Source organism: Harpia harpyja, chromosome 7 (genome assembly GCF_026419915.1).
Source record: "Harpia harpyja isolate bHarHar1 chromosome 7, bHarHar1 primary haplotype, whole genome shotgun sequence".
Taxonomy (NCBI): domain Eukaryota; kingdom Metazoa; phylum Chordata; class Aves; order Accipitriformes; family Accipitridae; genus Harpia; species Harpia harpyja.
Window position 1 is genome coordinate 53,367,085 of NC_068946.1, and position 11,661 is coordinate 53,378,745.

Sequence of the window (11,661 nt, forward strand, 5' to 3'; positions counted from 1 at the left end):
ATTTTCTTTTTTTCTTGCCAAGATTGCCAGGTGGTTTAATCCGTTCCTCTGCCGGTTTTATGAAGAAAGACTTTGTCTTCTAAATTGCATTTGTTGCTCTCATCTGCTTTCCCTTATCGAATATGTGCTACTCACCTAAACTGCCTTTTTTTTTTTACTTTTTTTTACTTTTTTTTTTTTTTTTTTGCCTCCCCCTGCTTTTGCAAGAACTCTCCGGCTGCTCTTTGTGTGCCGAGGATGCGGCTCCGGGCGAGGAGAGGCAGCACCCGCTCCCGCTGTGCTCGCATCAACGAGCGGTGCCTCTCGCCCAAGGTGGGTCACGCAGTTGTCTTCTTGCATTTGGCAGGATATCCTGTCCACCAGCAACACAGATGTCAAGGGGGACAATGTCCGGGTTATCGAGGGAAGATCTTTGCCTCCCCCCCACCTGATCAGATTTTCTAGATAAATGTATACCGTAAACAGACTTAAAAAGCTTAGGGGGGTTGAACGTATCTTGTGCGGCATGTAGGAAATTGATAAAGTTAGGCCATGCTAAATAACTGCTCCTCAAATGCATTTAGTTACTTAGAAGACTGTTAATTTACCTGTAAACGTGGGAGTCTTGGAGAGAAAAGAAGAGATACACAACTTGCAGAGGAAGGTGCTGCTAACTGGCGTTTATTTCTTTTACACTGACAATTATTTAAACAAAAAGTTTTAAAACGAGTAGCACAAGGGAAGCATTTGCCTGTTCTAGCCAAAAATGAAAAGGAAAAACCCCAACAAAATGCCCCAACCTCTGAAATAACCTCCCCCCAAACCCACTTTAGCACTATGCTGTTAACAGAGAGAGTGCAGGGCTGAATGAGTATCAGCTGTAGTTTCTGGAATATTGCTGCTTCCTAGCAAAGACTGTGCTAAGACTTTTTTTTTAATTGAATAGGTTCCTTATTAAATAGATAATTGACATAAGGTCAAAAAGGGCCGTTTTAGCACAGTCCCCCTAATAACAAAGTTTACTGCCGGCTGCACACTGCCTGCACGTTATGGCTTAATTGCAGATTTTTTGAAAAGACAAAATATGTTCATATCTGAGGAATTATGTCTTGCAGCCTACTAAATATGCTAATGCAATACTAAGCAGGGATAAAGTTCTTGCCATACCACCCAACAGTTGCGTGGGACACGCTGCCAAGTTATTGTTAATTGTAAAGCGCAAGCAGGCTTTGCAATCCATCTTAATTGTCATACTTACTCCAGGTTTGGCGATAAGGCTAGATGGGCTGTTTTAAAGTGACAATGTTGACAAGGGGAAAGGGTGTGGGCCTGGGCTTGCGGTTCTGGAGGGGTTATGCGCTCTGACCTGCCGTAGGTTGATATGGACAGTCTGCAAGGGGATTTTAGTTGTCATGGGGTCCCCAGGCAGTTGAATAGAGTGACTGTCTGTCCTGCTTTTTCCTGTTAGGATCCTGACACGTGGAGCATTGATGAACTCAGCATAACGTTGAATAGGAGCTTTTTGGCAGCTGAGACACAAGGGCTAAGCTGCAGGTCAGAGATAACACTAGTGCAGATCTCCTCATGCACACAGTTAGTAGCATGCTTTCTTCCCTCCTGAGTGCAGGAAATAGCTCATGTTAAATACGTTCACTTTTCAGTTTTCCTTTCTTCTAAAATGCAGCTTGACAGATTGGGCTTTTCAGCCTCCCCCCCCCCCCCCATTATTATTTTTTTTTTCACCACCTCTGCTTTCTACCTCAGAAATACTCTTCAGGAAGCGGGAGTTAATCTTGGTGAGGAAACGATAAGGTGATACTTGATTTTTCAGGGGAAAGCAGAAGGATATGACTGCCCGGTAACTGCAGAGAAATTTGCAGGGACGCCTTTTTTTAGGGCTTCCCTTTGCTTTTTCCTTTCTCCTCCTTAGAGCGGAGGACGGCAGGTCTGGCTGGAGGTAGGCGCGAGGGGTTTAAATAGCATCGGGGGCAGGAAGGAAGTGCTGGGAAGGTACATCGATAAAAGCCGCTTCCCCGCGCTTCTCTATCAGCTCCCCGGATCAGGTGAATCGGGTCGTTCCTTTCCCAACTTTGATGCATCCTGGCTGGCACAGAAATGTGTCTTTGAAGTTGTTTTATATTCGGCCAAGTTTTTTACGTGGTTCCAAAAGAAAGAAGGCGAGCATTGTCTCTGCTAAATGATGTCAAGCCGGCATCCTGTGTACCGAGACAATGTCGAAGCCTCTATCTGCTCTTGGCATTGCTATGGAGGTTGCCTCGGCTGTTTGAAGTGTTTACGTTAGGGAGGTTTGAACCTGGCGGAGATTTGGGGAGGGGGATCGCTCTTTAACAACCTGCAACAACGCGTGTGCGCTTGTTGGGTGGTAGCGAGCCTCGGATCGCCCAACTCGAGTCACCGAGCGTGAGCTTGATGCCGCACGGAGCCAGAAATCCTCCCCGACACGGGTGGAAATGTGCACGTTTGGGTTGGGCTTTGAGGCGGAGCGGGCCTTTTCCGTGGGAAGAGCCTCGCTGGTGGTGGGGGGCTCTTCTCCCAGCAAGGTGGTGCTCAGCACGAGCAGAGCAGAGCCAGGATGAGACCCTATTGTGCAGGCCTGTCTGCATTAGCGGATTCCTGTGCCTGTGTTTAGACTTTCAACGACTTAATTGGGCCTCTGCAGCGAAGGGTTTGCAGCCAAGGGGCCAAGGCTATTGTTTATTCCTGTGGCTATCACCGAGAGCCACGCCGACAGGGAGAAGGATAGACATAAATACCGCCTTTGTTGCACTTTGGATGCTCCTTTTGCTATCCTGAACGATTTCATACTCGCTCTTGAGTGACTTCAGCAGCTTTTCCGAGAGATGCATGTTTTCACTTTCCTGAAGAGGAGGAAAGTGCCTAGAAAATAGGATGAGAGAACCCATTTGCATTAAATGGCCTGATGTGTGCAGGGTGTTGCTATTCCCTCTTTTCTTCTTTCTGTCCGAGCAGAGGAGCTGTGGCCGCAGCCGGCACCGCTCGGAGCTCGGGGAACGCTTCCCAGCTGCTGCGGTGGGGTTGCAAGTTTTTCCTTGGAAAGCGGTACTGGGAGCTCTGTGTATTTTCTCTGCTAAGTCACGAATTCATTATGAAATTTATACGATGAGATCTATGACTCTGCTAATATTTCCACAGAGCAGTTTGGCCTTTTCATTCCAGAGAGGGTTGGACAGGAGCTAAGAAGATCTGGCTTTTGTTTTCAACTCTTCTACAACTTCCTGTATGACCTTGGGCAAGTTGCTTAATCAAGCTGTCTCGAGCTTTCCTTTGTAGTAATGTTACTTGCAAATGTTAGAAGAGTCGTGAATATGCATGGTCGATTTAGTAGGTGATGTTCAGGTACTAATTTGATACCGTACGGAAGAAAGCAGCCCTGTCAAAAAAGAAAACTGAAGTCTCGGTATCTCACCTTGGCTTCAAATGTAGAATTCAATGAAATGCTGACAGCAGCAAGACCCTGGCTGATCTGAATCGGGGTTAGGTGCACGGAGTGCCAACCCTGGGCAAGAACTTTGCTATCCAAAGGAATGAAATAAATTGTGGAAAGTTACCTGAATGGGGGTCAGAGAGAGCGTGTAGCAAGAACATGTAAGACAGGACCTGAAGAAGAGGACAGAGAGGCACCAGGGACATAGGTGGATGTGGTAGGATAATGCTGAACGTGGAGTTTCCTTGTAGGAACGTAGCTCTTGCTGGCCCTGCAGGTATGGGAGAGCAAAGCCTGTGCTCTACATCCCCCAGGAAAGGGGAGCTCGTCCTAAGAGCTCAGCCTGTACAGTTAAATAGCATGCTCTAATACAGTGACAAAGGCAGATGACCCTCGGTTTGGGGGGGGGGGGCGAGCAATTTGCTTAGAAGTGCTGGAATGTGCACACACACAAAATAAAATGTGTGCATGCTACAGAAAGCTCACACCGCTTTCATTAAGGCATTGGACATCTAAGTACTTGAAGATCTATGATAGTACGTGTTTTTTAAAGTGGCAAAAGTACGTTAATAAATTCTAGCATATCTAAGAACTTGATCGCAGCCCAGTTTATAGGGAGTGGTAATATCTTTATTAAGCCAACTGATATAGTTGTAGGGGGAAAAACAGACGAGCCCTCTACAGGGCTCTTTGCTGTAATTAAAATAGGCTGCCTATATCTAGTTAAATAATATGTAAACTCTTAAGGCCAAATGCTGCAGCTAGTTACTATTAGTGAGAAACTGTAAACTACAAAATCCCAAACCAGGAAGTCCCATGGAGATAAAAAAATATCTAAAGAACAGTCAGAAATGTGCCCTATATTATTGATGCTTCAAGCGGTATTAAGTTGTGAAGGGCTGGAATGTAAACAAAGTTACAGATGTCTGATGCCGTAGGTTGAATTAGGGAAGCAGGAAATGCACTCCTTCGCTTGGGATGTTTGGAAAAAACACCTTCTGCCTGTCTTTATCTGAAACAGTTTAAGTTTTGTTTAACCTACAAAGTAATTTGAAGGAGACTATGCCAGGCAAAGTTGTTTCTTCTATTTATAGTGGCAAAAATAGGAGCTATGCAAACTAACAGAACATGGTCCCAGTTCACAGAGAGCTACCGTTTAGAAAAGACCTGATGAGAGAGGGTAATAGTACTGGTAGGTTGTGTCACAACGGTAAAAACCGCAGCTGTACACACGTATGCTTACTCAGTTTAGGTATGACTGCATTTTAGAGAGACAATTATTTTATGTATCTTTATAATGTGAAGTTAATGATTATTTTCCTCCCTCAGGGTGAAGTGCAAAGGATCAGTTTTTGTTTCCTAGAAGAGGGTGGGAGAACAGCCTCAGTTGGCTATAAACTCTCTGGTAATCCTGATACTTCTGTTTCCCAACCTTTAAAGCCTACAGCCTTATCTTATCTCCCTATGGTTGTTGTTACCCCTGCCAAACTCTGCTGATGGGCTGCTAACATCATTACATTTGCTCCGGATTTGCATAGGTTAAACATAGAGCAGAAATTGCCTGTTATACTTACTGGTGCAGGCTCTGCTCATCTTAAAAATCTACCCCCAAACAGACCAACCTGTTGCTTTGAAGGAGTGATTATTTTTTTTTTTTTTTTTTTTTTTAAATTTCAGTGGCATAAATAAACTCAGAACCCACCTTTGCAGCTCCAATGGGAGGAGAAGCGAATTGTGGCATTGCAGGAGGTGAGCTGCGTGGGGACAGGGTCTCATGGTAGGCTGGTGTGAAATCGTGGCTAATTTGTTCCTCAGAGGCAGAGCCACCCTTGTGAGTGATACTTTGGGACAAGATAATCTCCTACTGTGTTTATAATGCTGATGGGCACCGGTCCTTGCTGAAGGTTTCTGAGAACTTTCTTAACTTTCTCAGATCCTACAAGGTCTACACGCCCTGCTGCATGGAACAGCATGTTATAATGGACAACCCTTACAAACCTGAAATAGTCTTTGTCCTTTTCATCATGACTGTTGTTGGTAAACTCATATAAATGGGAAGTGCCATTTCCTTCACATTGTTTGAAGTGTATTTGTTCAAGAAATAACTGAATAACAGTTTTCCGTGTTTAAAACAGGAGAGCTTTTCCCTAACGCCCAAAGTCCAAATTAGTATTCTTGATGAACCCAGAATAGTAGGGCAGCCAGGTTAGGGTCCCAGGCATTAAGGCATCCTAGGAGTTAATCTCTCTCCTAATAAATAACTCTTTAGTTTTTGTTTGTTTTTTTTTTGTTGTTAGAAGTTTTGATTCTCATTTATTTCTTACTGCCAGCTGAAATGCTGAATTAGAAGAAAAAAGGCGTGGCAAGTACCTCTTTTGGAAATATTTTGTTTGGATGACACCTAGGTAACGTCAGAGACACCTTTCCTGGGCGGGAGCTCTGAGCCAGATCAGAATTGCTGTGGCAACATGGGTTTCCTGAGTTTCCTTTTTGCACGTGCCTTTAAGTTGGTGATGTTAAAAGAAAAGATTTTATTTCAGAGTTGTTCTGTATGTGCGCAGTATACCTTCATGATTTTTTCCCCTCATTCTTCAGTTTTCCTTTTTCATAAGCCTTAAACAATAGCAGTGGAAACAGAAATATCCCTTGACTGATGGTAAGGAAATAGGCGAGAGTGTGGAAGACCCTTATAATTAAATCAACCAATATAAAAAAAAGAAAAAAAAATCCATTGAATTTGTTTTTATGAGCAGTGCTAGTTGCCTTGCCAGTCTGAAGCTGGCACTGTGGGTTTGCTGTAATCACTGAGCTGAGAAAAAGAGACACGGGTTTTGTTTGTTTGTTTGTCATCATGGAGTTGAGCAGGACTTAAGCAGTTGAATGCATAACACTTTTCTCCGCTTTCATCCTCTTCTCTCTGATTCTGGATTCCATATAAATTCCCCTCGATTCTTCCAATCTGTTTTTTGACCCTCCTTAAGAATTGGGATTTATATATATCACATGTGATTATCAGCTTGGAAAGTGTGCCTTTTTGGTTTTAAAAATGAATCGTGATAAAAATCAATTACATGAGTAACTTTGAGTGCCTTGCTTGAGTGCAATCTCCCACAGGAGACTGTGTGTGTGTGTTGCTTTGCTTTGGGGGCATCCAAGCAGTAGCCCTCGTTCTGGCCAGTTGTCAGGTCGGTAGGTAGGATGGCACCTTATGTTTGTTGTTGTACAATGAGGCAAATGCCCAGGATCTGAATCCTGCACGCGGTGCAATATGCTGCAATGTAACGTGTAGACCTTTGGCTTTCAACACAAAGTTGCTCAAAGATTAGGAGAAGGAAAATACACATTGGAGAGGAAGAAATATTGTAATCGAACTAGATGCATAGAGCAATGCCAAGGAAAAAAAATTCCTTTAGTGAACCAATCCTGACAAGTGCACTTTGTCACTGAAGCCAACGATCCTCTGTCTCTTGGAGGGTAGCTACAAAAGGCCTGTGCTATCCAATATTTTGAATGCAGGTGGTTGAAGATCAAATACTGAGGCCACAGTGCCTTTCCCTCACTTTGGGTGCGAGGTCTCTGCCTTGATGGGTTTCTCTGGTGCCGCGTGGAAGGTCGCACCCCCTGCTCAGCATCCTCCCAGCATCGCACACTGACTGCTCGCCACAGCCCTGGTTGTAAAGCCTGTGCCAGAGGCAAGGAAAGGGATGGAAAGACATGTGGTGGAAATATGTTGCACTCTAGCTTTCCTTGGCTTGCAGATGGCAAGCTCAAGACTAGTACAAGCTAGCCAGAGCAGCCCAAAGTCTTCTCTAATATACTTGCAAAACTAACCTTTAGGCACAGCAGTTAGTGTTTGCCATGAGCTTGCCAATTTGCTTGAACGTTTCTGAGGTTTGAGGAGGTAGGTATAGTATTGAGTAAGAGTTACTGACCTCTGCTCTGCTCTCAGCTCTGCCACTTGCTCCCCGTGACTGCAAATCGCATCCTCAGTGCGGTGCTTTCTGTAATTGTCTCCTAATTTCAGATCTTTAGCTGGTGAAATACTAAATGGAGTCTGCCACTCAAGCTGCTTTTGAGTGAGTGACTAGCCAAAGGACTTATTTGGTAAGCCAAGCTGCCGTTTCCAAACCAAGGCAAAAAGATGAAAGGATATTGCTTTCTGGACCCCACGCTACCGCCCACGCTACAGTTACAGTCAAGGCTTTTGCTCTGACTCACTTTCCAGCTGACCCTTCTGGGAGGAAGGAGAAAGTCCTGAGCTGTGTCCCATCCCCGAGCAGCAGCGACGGGCATTGCACACTGGCAGTGTTGGGTTGGCATGGTTTGTGCAAAAAGCCATCCCAGCTCTGGCGATGCCTCAGCCAGATGCAATGATGAGGGTGGGCTGGTGTGTTATGGGGGGAGCCCCAGGCACCGTGGCCTTTCCAAACTCTTGATGCTCTGGAGTTCTGGCTGCATGGGACATTTGCCTGATGTGGTAGGTATGCAGTCGACATAGTGTTCCAGTAAAGCTTACACACTTGAAACAAAAATGCCTTGTGCTGGAAACAGGCTAGCTGTAGCAGTAGGGTGTCTCCAGTACCCTCAAACCACATATTTCTTGTTTGCAACCTTGATGTTTTCTCCTTTTCCTTGTTAACTTAACCTCCTCACCTACTGAGCAGTATACACAGACCTTCACCAGGTTTTCCTTCCTTGGCACAAGCTGAGGTGCTGGCTAGACCAGACTGTTCCTTAGGAGGATACAGACAGTCTGATCTCTAGAGAAACTCTCCAGAATTACCCACCTAACTTGACTTTGTGCCTTGACACATCTGTGAGTCAACGCGGTGGTGATACATTCTGCCAGATGCTTCCAACAAAGAGTTGCCCTGACCCGGAGGTTTTGGTAGTCATCTCTCTGACATAGACCTTGGCCAGCTTTCCGTAGGGCAGTCCCGTGGAGATTGCATATGAGCCAGTATGAAGCAGTCACACTTTTAAACTGGTTCTCTCACCGCTAATGCTCATTCTGTCCAGGATGTCTCAGGCCATGGTGATTTCATGCTGTCGTTTCCATAGTTAGACAGTGTTTGCATCCGAGTACACTACCCCTCCAACTGTTTGCGAGGATGTGGGTGTCTGGTGTTCCCTATATCAGCCCCTTGCACCTTAGGTTCTCAGCCAAGCCAGTCATCCTCACTAATAGAGGGCTGGATTTCTGTGGTGAGACATTGAGGTTAGGTGTCACAGGGTGCAGCTCGGCGATAAGGACGCGATGTCAGCGGCGTCGGAGGACTGGTAGTGAAAGCTCAAGCCGAGCCCAGCCTGGACGCGCGAAAAGGCCGCCGGGGGACTCGCCATCCCAGGCCCCTCCAAGGTGGAGGGGTATATCTGGCTCACGAGGGCAGCTTGTCTGGCGTGGTAGGCCCTCCGCGCTGCGGCTACCCGGCGTTGGCCAAAAGCAAGGGCAGGCAGTCACACGTTTTAAGGGGCACAAGTCTCCTTTTAGCCACCAAAAGCCTGGCCTAGCCAGCCCCGCGGCCTCCTGCCAGCTCTGGAGATAAGCCCACGGCAGGTCAGGGCGAGGGATCACCGTGCCCCGTCTCTGGCCGCAGCAAGCAGCAGGCGCCTGGGGAGAAGCAGAAGAGCAGGGGAAGCAGATAGTGACTTTTCCCAATCCTCCCCGTTTTCAGCAACTGTTTCCTTAATCTGACGGATCAGCCGAGCCCGCGAGCGTGACGCCAACGGCGCTGCTCGTGTATGTGGTGCGGTGGCAAGGCCTACGGCCTGGCAGCATCCTTTCTAGAGTTGCAGCCGTTCAACGGAGAGGTCTCCAAGGTGTAGACCAGTATCGGTCCTGTGCTGTGCTTGTGTTTTGGTGTTAAGACAGACCGAAGTATTTTAGTTTAATGTTTAATGACGCTGGTGGGGAAAGAAAGGAAAAAAACCCAACCCAGCAGAGCAGTTCCTGTGTCAGGACCGTCTCTAATCAATGCAGGAGGAGTCATCTGCTGCTGGGCCATTTATTAGCTTGTTTTCAGAGGCCTTTCTAAAACCCACCCATGAATATGAATAATCATATCAATAGTTAAGATTATTAAGTGTGTCTCGGTTTTGTTGTTGTTCTTTTTTCTTCTTTTTTGCCTCCCTCCTGGTCACAAGGCAGCCATCCCCGCCGGAAAGCCCTGCTTTAAAAGAAGGACTCGCCGGGGCGAAAGGAGCGGGTTTCCTACTCCGTCGGATCAAAGCGAAACCTCCCGGCCCGGCCGGCACACAGGTTTCCTCCCGCTCCCAGGTTCATGCCGCGTGTCCGGGCTGGGCGTCCAGCTCAGCCGCCCCCCAGGATGCCACGTGTGCTCTCTGCTACCTCGGGATCTCCTCTTTATTATTATTTTTTTTAAATTTAAACATAATTTGGTGGTGCTCTAGCTGAGTTATCTGCTGTCGCTGCAATATTCGCTGCGTGTCGGACTCCCACAGCCGAAAGCCTCTGTTTCCTTTCTGCCAGTACCTTGGTATCTGCCTTGCCCAGGAGCCTGCTGATGAAGATTTCCTGTTTGTTTTGAGTCACTGCTGGAGTGATAAATATACTTCGGCTCTCTCCTCCGAGAGGAAAGAAACCAGCTGCCCCGAACTAAAGGGAAAAATATGTCGAAATTCCACCAAAGGGCCCTGTTATCACGAGGCTTCCATGGAAGGATGAAACTGGGTAACAGGAGCTATGACAAAGGCGTGATTTCCATATTGAAAATGTCCCTCCGCGGGCGGGGTTTGCCTTTAATTGTCTGCTTTCACTCCATAACTTTAATTTTTAAAACAGGTTAGAAATAAATAAATAAATACAAAACCCCCATAAACTTACACGGCGGAGTAATGCTTGGCTGGATAAACAAACAATTATACTTGTGGTTTCTTAATCTGACCACAAGCTTTAAATGCCATATTTTTGCATGAACCTATAATGCTTCTGGATAAACAATTGTGTTTATATTGTCAGGAGTATCCAGTGTGGTGTTGTGTAATTTCTATGTGTGATTACTAGGATATAGGATAAATTCCAAAAGAAAAGAAAGGAAAGGAAGATTAGATTATTAAGTCATTTTTAATAAAAACAGCATAGTTTGGAATTGCTTATAGCTTAATTTGTAATTTTAAAAGAATGTGGCACTGGCTTTTAAGTTTCTACAATTATCTTTTCATCTCTTTTTATCCTTTTTTCACTAGAGATGGGGCCCAACCCAAAACCTTGGATCTAAACCCAAGATCCAGGTTCAGATCTGAGTTCAGAGCTCCAACCTCGTTCCTGAAGAAGCAGAGTCAGGCCGGCGAGCTCCAGCACATGTTATGTCTGAATTTCCCAGCCCAGGTTTGGGGATGTTTTACTCTCAGGAGTTACTTTTGCCGGGTGGAACGGTGCAAGCGGTGGTGGCCTTGGGGCTTTGGGGTACCTCCAGCCCTGCAGAGGAGCCAGGTGGGGTGGCAGGGGTCAAAAAAGCAAAATCAGGAGAGCTGTAGGTCGGTGACATTAAAAAATACTCATTAAAGGTATCCTGGAGCCAGCTTTGGTCCCATCCAAATCCATGCAAGGCAAACGCTGGGCTGCGCTGGAGCGAGCGATAGCTTTTGGGAGGTGACAGCCTCTTGCCATGGCTTGGAGGAATGTGCCCTTCCAAAAAGGATTAGGGGGGGATTTTTTGTGTGTGAAATTGCTTCTAAAGATACTGGTTTGGGCCTCAGAAAAAAGGCACAGGACAAGATTTTGCTTTTGGTAGATGTTTGAACTGCTGCTTATGGGAAAAAAAAGTGTTTTTCCTACAGGTTTTGATATATTTCTCTTTTTTTATGGAAACTCCATAAGCGATGACAAACAATGTATGCTTTTCTCTACTCACCGGCACATTCCCCATCCAATAAACTAATCGGGCTCTCTCCTTTATATCACTGAGTGAAATCACATGGAACAAAAATAATCATATTTAAGCAGTTTGAAGTGTATTTTTTCCATGGTTTACCTTTACCATCTCCCAGTAAAATATAATTTCTTCTTTAACAGGAGATGAAAAAAACCATTATAACTTTAAAGCATGAGATTATAAAAGACTGCAGCTAGTTTAGATCTCACAGTTAGAAGTTAATTCTAAGTCACTGGAATTGAAAACATCAGTTTACAACATTTACTGGCTTGCTATAAAAATGTATTCCCCTGTGTTATGTTAAACATGAGAAACTACACC

At 45.6% G+C, this 11,661-nt stretch overlaps 1 long non-coding RNA gene across 1 annotated transcript; it reads left to right on the plus strand.

The window, feature by feature from the left end:
* The first annotated feature begins 967 nt into the window (after positions 1-967).
* Positions 968-7,815, plus strand: LOC128144510 (uncharacterized). The gene is made up of 3 exons (XR_008236104.1): positions 968-4,850; positions 5,123-5,194; positions 7,470-7,815. It is a non-coding gene; the product is annotated as an uncharacterized LOC128144510 (long non-coding RNA).
* The last annotated feature ends 3,846 nt before the right edge of the window (positions 7,816-11,661 follow it).